At 42.8% G+C, this 18690-nt stretch overlaps 1 long non-coding RNA gene across 2 annotated transcripts; it reads right to left on the reverse strand.

Moving 5' to 3' along the window:
* Positions 1-2702: 2702 nt before the first annotated feature.
* On the reverse strand, positions 2703-15688 carry LOC129815342 (uncharacterized). 2 transcript variants are annotated; one of them, XR_008753412.1, is made up of 3 exons: positions 14964-15315; positions 3891-5706; positions 2703-3191 (listed from the first exon to the last, which is right to left on the reverse strand). It is a non-coding gene; the product is annotated as an uncharacterized LOC129815342 (long non-coding RNA). The 2 variants fall into 2 exon arrangements; XR_008753413.1 differs by lacking the exon at positions 2703-3191 and having other exon boundaries at positions 4667-5706; positions 14964-15688.
* Positions 15689-18690: the final 3002 nt, after the last annotated feature.

An 18690-nucleotide genomic window follows, 5' to 3' on the forward strand; every position in this document is an offset into this window, starting at 1 on the left:
TAGCAAAAACATGAAATATAACACAACATTACCACTATTAGGTGGTAACAATTAAAAAGTTTAAAACCTCTGGAACAGTGGTAAACTTGCCTGGTATTGGATGCAAGTGTATCTTGTCCCAATGCACAGTGAGGAAGATGGTTCAGGGAGCCAAAGAAAAATCCAAGGGCCAAAGTTGGAGAATTACAGAATTTGGTTGTATCTTGAGGTCACCAAGTGTCCATCTCTACAATTAGGCGCCATCTCCATTTCAATAGGCTCTTTGGAAGGTTTGTCAAAAAAAAAGCCTTCATTGATAACAACCAACAAATGTAAATGCCTGGAGTTTGCTAAATGGCATTGGCACTTTGATTGGAACTGGTGCTATGGTCAGATGACATGAAAATATAGTTTTTTGGCCACGCACATCAGTGGTGGGTTTGATGTCAAAAGAAGGATGCATATGCGGAAAAGAAAATAACCTCATACCTTCTGTAAAATATGGTTCTGGATCTTTGATGTTATGGGGTTGTTTTGCTTTCACCCGTCCTGGGGCCGTTGTTACGGTCAACTGCATCATGAACTCTACCAAGTACCAGGATATTTTAGCCAAAAGAAAACTGTGGCTTGAATCGAAGAGGACAGTCCATTAGCGCAGGCCGATGGATTCAAGGATCTGGAAAGATTTTGTATGGAGGAATGGTCTACGATCCCCAGTGCCGTTATCCTCGCAAGAATAGGGAAAGGGAAAGGGGGATACTTAGTCAGTTCTACAACTGAATGCATTCAACTGAAATGTGACTTTTGCATTTAACCCAACCCCTCTGAATCAGAGAGGTGCGGGGGGTTGCCTTAATCGACAATCACGTCATCAGCGCCTGGGGAATAGGGTGCCAGAGTATGGAAAACAGGGGTGCCAATAACTTTGACACATATTGTTTTTTAAATGTATTTTATTACTTGTTAAACAAAATATATTTCTCTGAGTAATAATAAAATAATAGAATTTGTGTTATTTATTTTTTACAATATTTGTTGCTCATCTTTATCAAGGGTGCCAATCATTTTTGACCTGACTGCAAATAAGGTGCTTTAATTTCTGTCAAAGGTAAAACAGATATGTATGAAAATACAGTTAAATAAAAGGTGACATGCTGTACTGTCACCTCATATGAAACATTTGATCTCAAATCCAAAATGCTGGAGTAGAGCCAAATGTAAACACTTTAGCTTTTGTAGGATGCTGTGGTGGGACCACCTTTTTGCAAGATACCCGGAACAGATGACATACTGGTATGATTTATGGTAGTGTGGTTTCAAATAAGAGCTTTGTGGTGAAAAATATTATATGTTTTGCTTTATGAAAGCATTTTATCAAATGAATTGGTATCCAAGAAGTGTTTTGCTACAGGTTGTAGGTGCTTTTGGACAGACAACTTAATTGTACCGACAAAGGGTTAAAACAAAATGTTTGTATATACATTGGGAGGGAGAAATGACTGCTAGAAAAAAATGATACCACACTGGTAAACAGTTCCCACCCCACATTCTAGTATCATCCACCAGCTAAACCCTCGGGATAGAGAAACTATATCCATGATCTCTGCGCTTTAAAGGAACTTAAACTAACTTCCTGGTTAAAACACCACATCACAAAGAGACACACCTCAGACACTCCAAATGAAAACAGTTTTTAGACAAGTATGTGTGATTGATGTTTCTTTGGAACTCCTGGGTTTGGGATGTGGAACTGGCAGAAAGAAACCTGAAACGGGCTCTGCTGCTGCTCCATACACATACACGCTTCCTGTGCCAGAGGCTGCTAGTGTAACAGTATAACTTTAGTACATCCCCTCGCCCCGACCTCGGGCGCGAACCAGGGACCCTCTGCACACATTAACAACAGTCACCCACGAAGCGTTGTTACCCATTGCTCCACAAAAGCCACGGCCCTAGCTAGCCATTTCACATCTGTTACACTCACCCCCCTTTCAACCTCCTCCTTTTCCGCAGCAACCAGTGATCCGGGTCAACAGCAGCAATGTAACAGTATAACTTTAAACCATCCCCTCGCCCCGACACTGGCGCGAACCAGGGACCCTCTGCACACATCAACAACAGTCACCCACATCAACAACAGTCACCCCTGTTGTTGATGTGTGCAGAGGTTCCCTGGTTCACGCCCGTGTCGGGGCGAGGGGACATACTAAAGTTACACTAGGTTAGTGCTACTTTGTAGCTCCTCTCCTTTTTCAGAAATGTAACATACAGTATACAATCCATTATAGCTTAATGCTAAATGACTACAACTGGTTGTGACCTGTTCCTTATACATTTCATCTGTAGTAGCCAGTGTGGATATGAAGAGGAAACAGGTGTTGCTGATTCTTCACTGGGGCCCCCGAGTGGCGCAGCGGTCTAAGGGACTGCATCTCAGTGCTAGAGGCGTCACTACAGACCCTGGTTTGATTCCAGGCTGTATCACAACGGACGTTTTTGGGAGTCCCATAGGGCGCCGCACAATTAGCCCAGCGTTGTCCAGGTTAGGGTTTGGCCGGGGTAGGCAGTCATTGTAAATTAGAATAAGTTCTTAACTGACTTGCCTAGGTAAATAAAATTAAAAACAATCAAGGCTGTTGGTTTCAGATAGAGTAGTGTTGTGTTAATGTCCTGTTTCACAGTATATAAACTCAGCAAAAAAAGAAACGCCCTCTCACTGTCAACTGCGTTTATTTTCAGCAAACTTAACATGTGTAAATATTTGTATGAACATAACAAGATTCAACAACTGAGACATAAACTGAACAAGTTCCACAGACATGTGACTAACAGAAATGGAATAATGTGTCCCTGAACAAAGGGGGGGTCAAAATCAAAAGTAACAGTCAGTATCTGGTGTGGCCACCAGCTGCATTAAGTACTGCAGTGCATCTCCTCCTCATGGACTACACCAGATTTGCCAGTTCTTGCTGTGAGATGTTACCCCACTCTTCCACCAAGGCACCTGCAAGTTCCCGGACATTTCTCGGGGGAATGGCCCTAGCCCTCACCCTCCGATCCAACAGGTCCCAGACGTACTCAATGTGATTAAGATCCAGGCTCTTCGCTGGACATGGCAGAACACTGACATTCCTGTCGTGCAGGAAATCACGCACAGAACAAGCAGTATGGCTGGTGGCATTGTCATGCTGGAAGGTCATGTCAGGATGAGCCTGCAGGAAGAGTACCACATGAGGGAGGAGGATGTCTTCCCTGTAACGCACAGGCCTACAAGCCCTCAGTCAGGCATCAGGGCCTGCTCCGTTAGGTTACCATGGGCATTATGGCCTGCTACGTTAGGTTACCATGGGCATCAGGGCCTGCTACGTTAGGTTACCATGGGCATCAGGGCCTGCTATGTTAGGTTACCATGGGCATCAGGGCCTGCTACGTTAGGTTACCATGGGCATCATGGCCTGCTACGTTAGGTTACCATGGGCATCAGGGCCTGCTATGTTAGGTTACCATGGGCATCAGGGCCTGCTACATTTACATTACATTTAAGTCATTTAGCAGATGCTCTTATCCAGAGCAACTTACAAATTGGAAAGTTCATACATATTCATCCTGGTCCCCCCGTGGGAATTGAACCCTGGTCCCCCCGTGGGAATTGAACCCACAACCCTGGCGTTGCAAGCGCCATGCTCTACCAACTGAGCCACACGGGACCGTTAGGTTACCATGGGCATCAGGGCCTGCTACGTTAGGTTACCATGGGCATCAGGGCCTGCTACGTTAGGTTACCATGGGCATCAGGGCCTGCTACGTTAGGTTACCATGGGCATCAGGGCCTGCTATGTTAGGTTACCATGGGCATCAGGGCCTGCTACGTTAGGTTACTATGGGCATCAGGGCCTGCTACGTTAGGTTACCATGGGCATCAGGGCTTGCTGCAGGGTGTCGGGGGTGGGGCCTCTGGCTGGAACACACACAAAGCAGGGGAATAATGAGCATCAATGTAATGGAAGAGAACATACTGTACATAGACTGTCCTGGCCCTTACACAGGAATAAACACAAATACCTAATTGTTTATATACAGAATATATTGTATGTGTAGTGTTACCTGTGTTTATACAAGCCATTATACAAGCCAGGCCTACAAGTGAAATGTACCCCACTGACAGCAGGATGGGGTTATGGTGTCTGTGCACAAGGATTCCTTTCCTGACTGGAGGTAGGCCTTAGAACTGTGCTCAGCCTCTGCCGGGTTGTGCTTGATGATCATTCAGGTTCAACTGGATGAAGGAATAAGGAAAAGCTATAGACCTAATCATTTCTCACATTGGTCAAACACAATGCTTGTTTTTCTTAACTGATATTTTTTATGAAGGTTTTGTGATGGTCAATATCAGCAGTGTGTTTGTGTTGACTTTCTCAATGCAGTGGGCAGCAGTCATAACCCAGTTGGTAGCGATGAGGAATCCACTACGGGTATGTCTGTACTCACCATTCCTCTCATACTTCAGAGAGATGTACAGAGACAGACAAGGAAAATTATCTGTAGACTCCATCACAGTAGACTCAGGACCACATAAATCGGCTATTAGGGCCCAAAATAGAGATATGGTCTCTTGGCCAGTAGGGGGCCTCAGACACAAGTGAATAAACATCTTTAAACACACAAAACACAGGGTACGAATCAATCAATCAATCAATCAATTTTATTTTATATAGCCCTTCGTACATCAGATAATATCTCGAAGTGCTGTACAGAAACCCAGCCTAAAACCCCAAACAGCTAGAATGCAGGTGTAGAAGCACGGTGGCTAGGAAAAACTCCCTAGAAAGGCCAAAACCTAGGAAGAAACCTAGAGAGGAACCAGGCTATGAGGGGTGGCCAGTCCTCTTCTGGCTGTGCCGGGTGGAGATTATAACAGAACTATGCCAAGATGTTCAAAAATGTTCATAAGTGACAAGCATGGTCAAATAATAATCATGAATAATTTTCAGTTGGCTTTTCATAGCTGATCATTAAGAGTTGAAAAACAACAGGTCTGGGACAGGTGGCGGTTCCATAACTGCAGGCAGAACAGCTGAAACTGGAATAGCAGCAAGGCCAGGCGGACTGGGGACAGCAAGGAGTCACCACGGGCGGCAGTCCCGACGCATGGTCCTAGGGCCCAGGTCCTCCGAGAGAAAGAAAGAGAGAAGGAGAAAATTAGAGAGAGCCAAGATTTTCAAAATGTTCATAAATGACAAGCATGGTCAAATAATAATCAGGAATAAATCTGTTGGCTTTTCATAGCCGATCATTAAGAGTTGAAAACAGCAGGTCTGGGACAGGTAGGGGTTCCATAACCGCAGGCAGAAGAGTTGAAACTGGAATAGCAGCAAGGCCAGGCGGACTGGGGGCAGCAACGAGTCACCACGGCCGGTAGTCCCGACGTATGGTCCTAGGGCTCAGGTCCTCCGAGAGAAAGAGAGAAGGAGAAAATTAGAGAGAGCCAAGATTTTCAAAATGTTCATAAATGACAAGCATGGTCAAATAATAATCAGGAATAAATCTCAGTTGGCTTTTCATAGCCGATCATTAAGAGTTGAAAACAGCAGGTCTGGGACAGGTAGGGGTTTCGTAACCGCAGGCAGAAACAGTTGAAACTGGAATAGCAGCAAGGCCGGGCGGACTGGGGACAACAAGGTGTCAGCATGCCCGGTAGTCCTGACGTATGGTCCTAGGGCTCAGGTTCTCAGAGAGAAAGAGAGAACGAGAGAATTAGAGAGAGCATACTTAAATTCACACAGGACACTGGATAAGACAGGAGAAGTACTCCAGGTATAACCAACTGACCCTAGCCCCCCGACACATAAACTACTGCAGCATAAATACTGGAGGCTGAGACAGGAGCGGTCAGGAGACACTGAATCATTAGAGGTTTCATCAAATTACAGAAGTGTCAGATTCAGATGGCCTCCTCATCATGCCAGATGTTGTGTATCAACATGATTTCCTTGTGGCATCAATGAACTCCAAATAGGCCAAATAAACTGTGTATTTTATAAGGTCACGGACTACTAGTGAAGCATAGTCCTATGCCACAATTTAAAACATATGCATATTTTGTACGGTTGGAAATGTGTGAGTTGAAGAGAGAGGGGTAACAAGTAAAGTATAGCCTAACCCTAGAATAGGAGACAACAGCATATGAAGTGAGAGGGCCTTACTTGTGAGCTGGTAGAAATAATAACGTATTTACATCATAACAGTCTGACTGTGGTATGATTGACATCAATCACCAGTATACACTCCGCATGGGGCCTCAGAACTTCAAAAGGTTCTACAGCTGCACAATTGAGAGCATTTTGACTGGCTGCATCATTGCTTGGTATGAGGGTTGTGCATAGTAGAATACTAGGGCTGAGCTCCCTGCCATTCCAACCTGGTCTCAGAGCATTTCATATTATTCCGACAGTCCATTAAATCAAGTCAAGTTTATTTTTTTACAATGACATGTTATATGTCGTATGGTTTGTATTAATTTGTGGATGACATGTTACGAATAACAATTCGTATTATATGTTACGAATTTGCAAAATGTACAATATGTTAGGAATTTGCTAAACATATGATTATAGATAGGTGGCTAGGTGGCTAACATTAGCTAGCAGGCTAATGTTAGCTAGGTTAGGGGTTAGGGTTAAAGTTAGGCTTACATTTAGGAGTTAGCTTAAAGAGTTAGGGGAAGAGGAACCCAAAGGTTGCAAGTTCAAATCTCATCATGGACAACTTTAACATTTTTGCTAATTACTAACTTTTCAACTACTTACTACTTTTTAACCTTAAGGTTAGGGGAGGGGTTAGCTAAAAGGGTTAAGGTTAGGGTTAAGGTTAGGGGAAGGGTTAGCTAGCATGCTAAGTATTTGCTAAGTAGCTAAATAGTTGAAAGTTGGCAATTGACAAGAATATTGACGTTATCAGTGATGAAATTAAATCTTGCAACCTTTGGGTTGCTAGATGTTCGCGTTATACGCCCACCCATCCACCCCGACCAACCACCCTACTTTTGTTTTTGCCTTAAAACTTCTTGTCAATATGGGGGCTCTGTTTCCACTTTGTAAAAAATCGTGCCCAAATTAAACTGCCTCGTACTCTATTCTAGATCGTACAATATGCATATTATTATTACTATTGGATAGAAAACACTCTCAAGTTTCTAAAACTGTTTGAATTATATCTGTGAGTAAAACAGAACTCATTTTGCAGCAAACTTCCAGACAGGAAGTGAAAAATCTGAAAACGATGCTCTGTTCCAGGGCCTGCCTATTCAATTGCCTTATATTTATGGATTTGCATGCACTGCATACGCCTTCCACTAGATGTCAACAGGCAGTGGAAGGTGGAATGGGGTGTCTAGCTTGATTTGAGGCCGAACAAGAGCTCTTGGAATGACGTGTCCAGAACTTCCTTTCTCTACCATGAAGTACCTCCATGTTGTCTTATGATAAGCGTTCGGTATACACGGCTAATATCTCTGGCTTTGTTTTTATTTGATACATATTAGAAAAACATCATAAAGTATGTTTTTTCAACCGAGTTTCATCAGTTTATTCAAAGTTTAATGGGACTTTTGGAGTTTTCCGTTCTATGCGTCAAGAGAAGATGGGCATGTTCGCGCCACATGGCTAGCCTTGTGGAGCGAATTCGACAGGAGAGAAGGACATTCTAAAACCAAACATCGATTTATTCTGGACAAAGGACTCCTTGTACAAGATTCTGATGGAAGCTCAGCAAAAGTAAGAACAATTTATGATGTTATTTCGTATTTCTGTGGAAAATGTTATTTCTATTATCTGCCGTTTTTGGCGGGCGCTGTCTCGCTATAACGTAAGGTGTTTGTTATCGTAAAGTTATTTTTAAAAATCTAACACGGCGGTTGCATTAAGAACCAGTGTATCTTTCATCTGCTATCCAACATGTATTTTTTAGTAAAGTTTATGATGAGTTCTTTGGTCAGATTCTCTTGATAGTCTGGGGAATCGATGCTACATTTTCACAATGTATAACCACGGGTTGCAGCTCTAAATATGCACATTTTCAAACAAAACATAAGTGTATTGTATAACCTGATGTTATAAGACTGTCATCTGATGAAGTTGTCCAAGGTTAGTGATTAATTTTATATCTTTTGCTGGTTTTTGTGATCGCTACCTTTTGCTGCTAATAAATGCATTTGTGTGTTTGGCTATTGTGGTAAGCTAATATAATGCTATATTTGTGGCCTGCTGGAGGTCATTTTGCAGGGCTCTGGCAGTGCACCTCCTTGCACTAAGGCGGAGGTAGCGGTCCTGCTGCTGGGTTGTTGCCCTCCTACGGCCTCCTCCACGTCTCCTGATGTACTGGCCTGTCTCCTGGTAGCGCCTGCATGCTCTGGACACTACGCTGACAGACACAGCAAACCTTTTTGCCACAGTTCGCATTGATGTGCCATCCTGGATGAACTGCACTACCTGAGCCACTTGTCTGGGTTGTAGACTCCGTCTCATGCTACCACTAGAGTGAGAACACCGCCAGCATTCAAAAGTGACCAAAACATCAGCCAGGAAGCATAGGAACTGAGAAGTGGTCTGTGGTCACCACCTGCAGAATCACTCATGTTTTGGGGGGTGTCTTGCTAATTGCCTATAATTTCCACCTTTTGTCTATTCCATTTGCACAACAGCATGTGAAATTTATTGTTGTTTATTGTTGCTTCCTAAGTGGACAGTTTGATTTCACAGAAGTGTGATTGACTTGGAGTTACATTGTGTTGTTTAAGTGTTCCCTTTATTTTTTTGAGCAGTGTATGATATCCCTGTCGCGTTAGGCTAGGCTATGCTAGTCAGCTTTTTTGATGAGGAGGATCCCGGATCCGGGAGAGAGAAGCGGTAGAGGTTTAAGTAGCCATTTGTCTTATGTAACCATACTAAACGTAACACATCATATTCATTTGAGTGTCCCAGATTTACATTTACTATGTTACATCTAGTCTATGAGACCAGGCTGGCTATCCAGAACCTCTATACCAGGCAGTTTGGGAGGAAGGCCCTAAAAATTGTCAAAGACTCCAGCCACCCAAGTCTAAAACTGTTCTCTCTGCTACCACACGGAAAGCGATACCGATGCACCAATTCTGGGAACCAACAGGATCCTGAACAGCTTCTACCACCAAGCCATAAGATATTGGTGAATACTTAACCAAATAGCTAACTCTTTTGACTTATCACCCATGCTGCTGCTACTGTTTATTGTCTACCCTGTTGCCAATCATTTTCATTTTTCATCATTTTTCCCTACCTATATGAAAAGTACCATTCAAGGGTTTTTCTTTATTTTTACTATTTTATACATTGTTGAATAATAGTGAAGTCATCAAAACTATGAACTAACACATATGGAATCATGTAAAAACCAGAAAAGTGTTAAACAAATCAAAATATAGTTTATATTTGAGATTCTTCAAAGTAGCCACCCTTTGCCTTGATGACATCTGTGTGCACTCTTGGCATTCTCTCAACCAGCTTCACCTGGAATGCTTTTCCAACATATATGCTGAGCACTTTTCGCTCTCTCTGAGGTCCAATCTCCCAAACCCTCTCAATTGGGTTAAGGTCGAGTGATTGTGAAGGCCAGGTCATCTGATGCAGCACTCCATCACTCTCCTTCTTGGTCAAATAGCCCTTACACAGCCTGGAGGTGTGTTTTGGGTCATTGTCCAGTTGAGAAACAAATGATAGTCCCACTAAGCGCAAACCAGATGGGATGGTATTACACTGCAGGATGCTGTGGTAGCTATGTTGGTTAAGTGTGCCTTGAATTTTAAATAAATCACTGACAGTGTCACCAGCAAAGCACCCACACACCATCACACCTCCTCCTCCATGCTTCACGGTGGGATTCCGTTCACCTACTCTGCGTCTCACATAGACATGGCAGTTGGAAGTAAAAATCTCAAATTTGGAGTCATCAGACCGAAGGACAGATTTTCACCGGTCTAATGTCCATTGCTCGTGTTTCTTGGCCCAAGCAAGTCTCTTATTATTATTGGTGTCCTTTAGCAGTGGTCTTTTTGCAGCAATTTGACCATGAAGGCCTGATTCACGCAGTCTTCTCTGAACAGTTGATGTGATTTGTTTAACACTTTCTTTGTTAATACATGATTCCATATGTGTTATTTCATAGCTTTGATGTCTTCACTATTATTCCACAATGTACAAAATAGTAAAAATAAATGGGTAGGTGTGTCCAAACTTTCGACTGGTACTGTATATATACATACAGTATCTACCTCAATTACCTCGTACCCCTGCACATCGACTCGGTACGAGCACCCCGTGTATAAAGCCAAGTTTTTTTGTATTTATTTCTCTATCTTTCTCTATGCATTGATGGGAAAGGCCTATAAATTAGCATTTCACTTTTATTCTACAACTTTTGTTTACGAAGCTCGTGACAAAATAAAATTTGATTTGAAGTTATTGGATTTGATCAAAAACTATATAGCTTGTAAGAAAACAACATCATCAGTCACCATTCTATACACACTTCAACACTTTTGAGAGTATTTAATGCAGAATTAAGGTGGTTGTTGAGGGATCTGTGTATTAGATAGTTGTTGAGGGATATTTGTATTAGGTGGTTGTTGAGGGATCTTTGTATTAGGTGGTTGTTGAGGGATCTTTGAATTAGCTGGTTGTTGAGGGATCTTTGTATTAATTAAATCAAAACAAATTTGATTAGTCACATGCGCCGAATACAACAGTGAAATGCTTACTTACGAGCCCCTAACCAACAATGCAGTTAAAAAATAAATAAACAAATATGAATACGAAATAAAAAGTAACAAGTAATTAAAGAGCAGCAGTAAAATAACAATAGCGAGACTATATACAGGGGGGTACCGCTACTTGGGGGTAGAAGCTGTTTAGAAGCCTTTTGGACCTAGGCTTGGTGCTCCTGTACCGCTTGCCATGCAGTAGCAGAGAAAACAGTCTATGACTAGTGTTGCTGGAGTCTTTGACAATTTCTAGGGCCTTCCTCTGACACTGCCTGGAATAGAGGTCCTGGATGGCAGGAAACTTTTCCCCAGTGATGTACTGGGCCGTACGCACTACCCTCTGTAGTGCCTTGCGGTCGGAGGCCGAACAGTTGCCATACCAGGCAGTGATGCAACCAGTCAGGATGCTCTCGATGGTGCAGCTGTAGAACCTTTTGAGGATCTGAGGACCCATGCCAAATCTTTTCAGTCTCCTGAGGGGGAATAGGTTTTGTCGTGGCCTCTTCACGACTGTCTTGGTGTGCATGGGCCATGTTAGTTTGTTAGTGATGTGGACGCCAAGGAACTTGAAGCTCTCAAACTGTTCCACTTCAGTCCCGTCGATGAGAATGGGAGCGTGCTTGGTCCTCTTTTTCCTGTAGTCCACAATCATCTCCTTTGTCTTGATCATGTTGAGGGAGAGGTTGTTGTTCTGGCACCACGCGGCCAGGTCTCTGATCTCCTCCCTATAGGCTGTCTCGTTGTTGTCGGTGATCAGGCCTACCACTGTTGTGTCATCGGCAAACTTAATGATGGTGTTGGAGTCATGCCTGGCCGTGCAGTCATGAGTGAACAGGGAGTACAGGAGGGGACTGAGCATGCACCACTGAGGGGCCCCAGTGTTGAGGATCAGCGTGGCAGATGTGTTGTTACTTACCCTTACCACCTGGGGGCGGCCCATCAGGAAGTCCAGGATCCAGTTGCAGAGCGAGGTGTTTAGTCCCTGGGTCCTTAGTTTATTGATGAGCTTTGAGGGCACTATGGTGTTGAACACTGAGCTGTAGTCTATGAATAGCATTCTCACATAGGTGTTCCTTTTGTCCAGGTGGGAAAGGGCAGTGTGGAGTGCAATGGAGATTGCGTCATCTGTGGATCTGTTAGGGCGGTATGCAAATTGGAGTGGGTCTAGGGTTTCTGGGATAATGGTGTTGATGTGAGCCATGACCAGTCTTTTAAAGCACTTCATGGCTACAGATGTGAGTGCTACGGGTCGGTAGTCATTTAGGCAGATTACCTTAGTGTTCTTGGGCACAAAGACTATGGTCTACTTGAAACATGTTGGTATTACAGACTCAGACAGGGAGAGTGTCAGTGAAAAATGTCAGTGAAGACACTTGCCAGTTGGTCAGCGCATGCTCGCAGTACATGTCCTGGTAATCCATCTTGCCCTGTGGCCTTGTGAATGTTCACCTGTTTAAACGTCTTACTCACATCGGCTGCGGAGAGCGGGATCACACAGTCTTCCAGAAAAGCTGGTGCTCTCATGCATATTTCAGTGTTATTTGCCTCAAAGCGAGCATTGAAGTAGTTTACCTCGTCTGGTAGACTCATGTCACTGGGCAGCTCGTGGCTGTGCTTCCCTTTGCAGTCTGTGATGGTTTGCAAGCCCTGCCACATCCGACGAGCATCAGAGCCGGTGTAGTACAATTCGATCTGTATTGACGTTTTGCCTGTTTGATGGTTTGTTGGAAGGCATAGCGGGATTTCTTATAAGCTTCCGGGTTAGAGTCCCACTAGTTGAAAGCGGCAACTCTACCCTTTAGGTCAATGCGGATGTTGCCTGTAATCCATGGCTTCTGGTTGGGGTATGTACAAACGGTCATGGTGTGGCCAATGACTGATGTGGTGTACTCCTCAATGCCATCGGAGGAATCCCAGGAACATATTCCAGTCTGTGCAAGCTAAACAGTCCTGTAGCTTAGCATCTGCTTCATCTGACCACATGTTTTATTGATCGAGTCACTGGTGCTTCCTGCTTAAATTTTTGCTTGTAAGCAGGAATCAGTAGGATACAATTATGGTCAGATTTGCCAAATGGAGGGCGAGGGAGAGTTTTGTATGCGTCTCTGTGTGTGGAGTAAAGGTGGTCCAGAATTTCTTTCCCTCTGGTTGCACATTTAACATGCTGATAGAAATTTGGTAAGATAGATTTAAGTTTCCCTGCATTAAAGTCCCCGGCCACTAGGAACGCCACCTCTGGGTGAGCGTTTTCCTGTTTGCTTATTGCGGAATACAGCTCATTGAGTGTGGTCTTAGTGCCAGCCTCAGTCTGTGGTGGTATGTAGACAGCTACGAAAAATACAGATGAAAACTCTGTAGGTAGAAGTGTGGTCTACAACTTATCATGAGATACTCTACCTCACACGAGCAAAACCTCGAGACTTCCTTAGATATCGTGCACCAGCTGTTATTTATACATAGTCCGCCGCCCCTTGTCTTACCAGACGCCGCTGTTCTATCCTGCCGATACAGCGTATAACCAGCCAGCTGTATGTTGATAATGTCATCGTTCAGCCACGACTCCATAAGATATTACAGTTTTGAATGTCCCATTGTTAGTTTAATCTTCCGCGTAAGTCATCGATTTTATTTTCCAAAGATTGTACGTTTTCTAGCAGAATGGAAGGCAGTGGGGGTTAATTCAATCGCCTACGAATTCTCAGAAGGCAGTCAGCCTTCTCCTCTGGCGCCATCTTAACTAGATGGTTGTTGAGGGATCTTTGTATTAGATGATTGTTGATGTATTAGGTGGTTGTTGAGGGATATTTTTATTAGCTGGTTGTGTTTTAGGAGACCTGCCAAAAGAAGGGTCTGGACTCTGATGATGTTGTTTATGAGCTGACAAACCCACACAAACACACACGCACACACAGTTGCACTGTAAACTGTGTTATGCAAGCAGCAGATAGCACTTACAGAATGACATTTGTGTAAAAATAAAAGTCCTAATGCAAACGCACCTTAAGGTAAAATTTTTGGTTGAGACATTTTCTCCAATAACGATGTATTCCTATTAGAACAAAAGATTTCCATAAAAACTATATTTGAACGTTTTGTTTATATTTCCATATTTTTAAAAAACACGTTTATTTTGTAGATTAATCCACAGATTCATTTAAAATTGCTGGCGTAACAGTTGACAAATCACGCGATTTAGAGTAGACTACGAGCATTTCGCTGCGCGAGGCGCTGGGAGGCAAGAGCAGCAGACTGGAGCCAGACAGTCCGTGTGCTAGAAGCAGTTGGCAATATTCGGACGCTTATCCAGAGAAGAATTAGGCTACACATCTACATCTGTGTTCAAGAGGTATTGTGCTATTTGTGATATTGTATTTTTGGCCTCACTGTTATGTTTATATATATGATAGTATTGTGCCTATTCCAGAGGCTGTGTAGTAGGTGAGAGATAATGCCCGCACACATGCGCATGCATCAATAAAGCCTTTGCTTTTTCGCTTTAAAGGTAGAGTATGCAATATTTACAGCTGTTCAATGCTCATTTCAATTAGTGATACACCCATTGATGATTCTTCAAGAAAATAAATTAATCATCATTACTTGTCCTACCCCATCATAACCCAGAATATAGATACAAAATAAAGATTTTTTAAAGTTTATAAACAATATTTATAAACAATGCTGACTTGCCTAGTTAAATAAATAAAAATAAATATAGTTTCAACATAATAAAGTATAATTTTGAGCTCATGGACTGTGTCTATGCATCCATAGCTTCATCTGAACGTGAAAATTGTTACATTTCTCCAGCCCCATCCCTCAGCTTAAATAACCAAGTGGCAGTCTGGTTTTAGGCTGGGAGGAAAATTGTGGCTTTAATCCTACTCACTTAGCAGAATATTCACTCATTTGGTGGCAATTTACCATTAAGCAAAACATCCCTCAAAGTCAAATGCATGCTTGACTGGACTAGCTTTCCACTTTTCTGTCCTATGAACTGCTTGGTTCGATTTACAGTGTGTTTTGAGTCAATCCAACCAAGGAATTCATAGGACAGAAAAGTGGAAAGCTAGTCCAGTTAAGCATGCATTTGACTTGCTGAAGAGGAGACTGCAGTCAGAAACCCCTACATGCAACAACTGAACTGAACACAGCTCTGCAAAGTAAAGCGTAAAAACTGCATATCATGACATACCTAAAAATGAAGATATCAAGTTTGGTGATGGCAATGGGTTACAGCCTTGCAGTCTCGATGTACTTATTTAAGCCTGCTGTGTAAACACAGCCTTGAGATGGCAGTATGATGTAGAGACGAGAGAGACCCAAGCTGACAGTTACTCAGACCTTTGGAATTATCTCAGATGGATGCCCAGGCCAGTTCTCCAATGGTGATAGGCTTGGGAAGACTCCCGCTGTGATGCAGCAGCAACACCCCCTCTGCTGATCCAGACGGTTCGTTCTGCTGCCTCTGGACAACTGGCATGCTTCTGTCTGCCCTCTTGGCCAATGAGACATTCAGAGAGAAGGGGTGGTTTGTTGTTGTTTTGAAAGTGGTGCTCACTTTGGTGTACTATGTCATCTAGTTGTGTACTACGTCATCTATTTCGTATGATACAGTATGTTTTGTCCTGCAAAAAAAGTAATAATATTTTTGCAATTTGTTCCATATGTTACGAATCTGTTGCGCTTAAGATCCCGGACTGCATCTTTAAGTGAAGGAAGTCATTTTTTTGACAGGTCCTCTAATGGTTGTCAAACCACAAGGATATGAGTGAGTAGGTTTTGTGCCTATCTCTGTGCGTATTCTTGGTTTCTGCTCATGTGTCCGGTTCGAAGTCTCCAAGGGTGAATGAATCCTAATTGTATTTCCTTGAATCCTTGCCTCCTCTCTCCATTCCTCCTTCTCAAAATGCATCGGAGGAGAACATCTGAGCGGAGGAACCTCGTATTGTTCTCCTCCAATGTGTTTTGTGGACGCGAAGACAGAGGAGAGAGGAATCAAATAAATTCAACTGAGATCAACCCAAGTCTCCAAGCTACTATGATTGATTAAGTGTATCCATAAAAACCATTGAGTGACAGTTTGTTTGGGGTTCATATTGGGCAAGAGGATAAGCTGGTCTTGTAATACTCAGATGTATTTTTCTACAGACATGATACTATGTGTCATAGTAGAGAATGTTAACTGTTCAATGCGCTTTCTTAATAAAACATACAATGAGCTGACTATTGTATTTTCATCGATTTCAATGACATTGATCAATGATGCAGTCAAAGTAAGAGGCCCAGAATCACTGTTAATTGCCTCTGCATAGAATGGAAATAAACGTTATGGACCAGTTGCCCTTTACTATCGAAGGAAGTTAATGCAATGTCAGTGCAGATTATTATTTATTGCCTGCTCTACAGACGGCTATACCTGTCTGCTAATACAGGACTAGTAAAGGCCCAGTGCACTTCACACCCAGTGAAAATGAAAACATTTATTTGTACAGTACCAGTCAAATGCCAAGTTGTGCAAAGCTGTCATCAAGGCAAAGGGTGGCTACTTTGAAGAATCTAAAATCTAAAATAAATTTTGATTTGTTTAACACTTTTTTGGTTACTACATGATTCCATGTGATATTTCATAGTTTTGATGTTTTCACTACCATCCTACAATGTATAAAATAGTACAAATAAAGAAAAACCCTGCAATGAGTAGGTGTGTCCGAACTTTTGACTGGCACTGTATATATATATATATATATCTTTTAATAATCTGTTTTTTCAGGGGGTGCTGCAACCCCCTCAGCACCCCTACCTCCCGTGGCAATGCCATTAAGGACACATGCTTTGTGTTGCTCAACATTTTGACAATGCATACTGCTATCATATTATACAGTGTATTTGGAAAGTTTTCATACCCCTTTACTTTTTACACATTTTGTTACGTTACAGCCTTATTCTAAAATAGATTACATTTTTTGTTTTTTTGCCTTTATCAATCTACATACAATACCCCATAATGCATAATGACAAAGCAAAAACAGGTTTTTAGAAATGAAATATTACGTTTACATAAGTATTCAGACCCTTTACTCAGTACTTTGTTGAAGCACATTTGGCAGCGATTACAGCCTCGTGTCTTCTTGGGTATGACGCTACAAGCTTGGCACACTTGTATTTGGGGAGTTTCTCCTATTCTTCCCTGCAGATCCTCTCAAGCTCTGTCAGGTTGGATGGGGAACTTTGCTGCACAGCTATTTTCAGGTCTTTCCAGAGATGTCTGATTGGGTCCAGGCTATGGCTGGGCCACTCAAGGACATTCAGAGACTGGTCCCGAAGCCACTCCTGCATTGTCTTGGATGTGTGCTTAGGTTCGTTCTCCTGTTGGAAGGTGAACCTTCGCCTCAGTCTGAGGTCCTGAGTGCTCTGGAGCAAGTTTTCATCAAGGATCTCTCTGTATTCTGCTCCATTCATCTTTCCCTCTCTTGACTAGTCTCCCAGTCCCTGCCCCTGAAAAACATCCCCATAACATGATGCTGCCTCCACCATGCTTCACCGTAGGGATGGTGCCAGGTTTCCTCCAGACGTGACGCTTAGCATTCAGGCCAAAGAGTTCAAACTTTGTTTCATCAGACCAAATCATTTTGTTTCTCATGGTCTGAGAGTCTGAGAGGTGCCTTTTGGCAAACTTCAAGCGGTCTGTCATGAGCCTTTTACTGAGGAGTGGCTTCCGTCTGGCCAATCTACCATAAAGGCCTGATTGGTGGAGTTCTCCAGAGGTGGTTGCCCTTCTGGAAGGCTCTCCCATCTCCACAGAGGAACTCTGGAGGTCTGTCAGAGTGACCATTGCGTTATTGGTCACCTCCCTGACCATGGCCATTGGAAGAGTCTCGTTGGTTCCAAACTTCTTCCATTTAAAAATGATGGAGGCCACTGTGTTCATGGGGACCTTCAATGCTGCAGAAATGTTTTGGCACCCTTCCCCAGATCTGTGTCTTGACACAATCCTGTCTCTGAGCTCTACGGACAATTCCTTCGACCTCATGGCTTGGTTTTTTCTCTGACATACACTTTCAACTGTGGTACCTTATACAGACAGGCGTGTGCCTTTCCAAATCATGTCCAGTCAATTGAGTTTACCACAGGTGGACTCCAGTCAAGTTGTAGAAACATCTCAAGGATGATAATTGGAAACAGGATGCACCTGTGCTCAATTTTGAGTCTCATAGCAAATTGTCTGAATACTTATGTAAATAAGGTTTTTTATTATTTTTATTTTTAATACATTTTCAAAAATGTCTATAGCTGTTTTCGCTTTGTCATTATGAGGTAGTGTGTGTAGATTGATGAGGATTTGTATTTATTTAATCTATTTTAGAATAAGGCTGTAATGTAACAAAATGTGGAAAAAGTTAAGTGGTCTGAATACTTTCCTAATGCATTGTATACATCCAAACCCAGCTATGTTTCCTCTCTCTGACCTACAATCCACAGTTCCGAGGCAATTTGTTTGTTCTCCATACTACCCCCGGGATTTAAAAGACATTTGTTATTTGTCCTTTTGAAGCTCGACTTTTAGCAATAACAAAATGGAAGTCAAGCTTAGTACGAGGGTTTCATAACAAATAGAACAGCTGCCTTGTGTCCCCTCTGTAACATTAGTGTTACTCTTACATAATTTAAGTGGTAATACATCATTCACAAATGTTCTAATAAAAAGTAATGCATAAGTATTAAATAAGTAATAATTGGGTCTCCCGAGTGGTGCTGCGGTCTAAGGCACTGCATCGCAGTGTTGCGTCGTCACTACAGCCTGGGGTTCGATCCCAGGCTCTGTCACAACCGGCCGTGACCGGGAATCCCATAGGGCGGCGCACAATTGACCCAGCGTCATCCGGGTTAGGGGAGGGTTTGGCCGGGGGGGCTTTACTTGG

The sequence above is a fragment of the Salvelinus fontinalis genome, chromosome 18, assembly GCF_029448725.1.
Source record: "Salvelinus fontinalis isolate EN_2023a chromosome 18, ASM2944872v1, whole genome shotgun sequence".
Classification (NCBI taxonomy): domain Eukaryota; kingdom Metazoa; phylum Chordata; class Actinopteri; order Salmoniformes; family Salmonidae; genus Salvelinus; species Salvelinus fontinalis.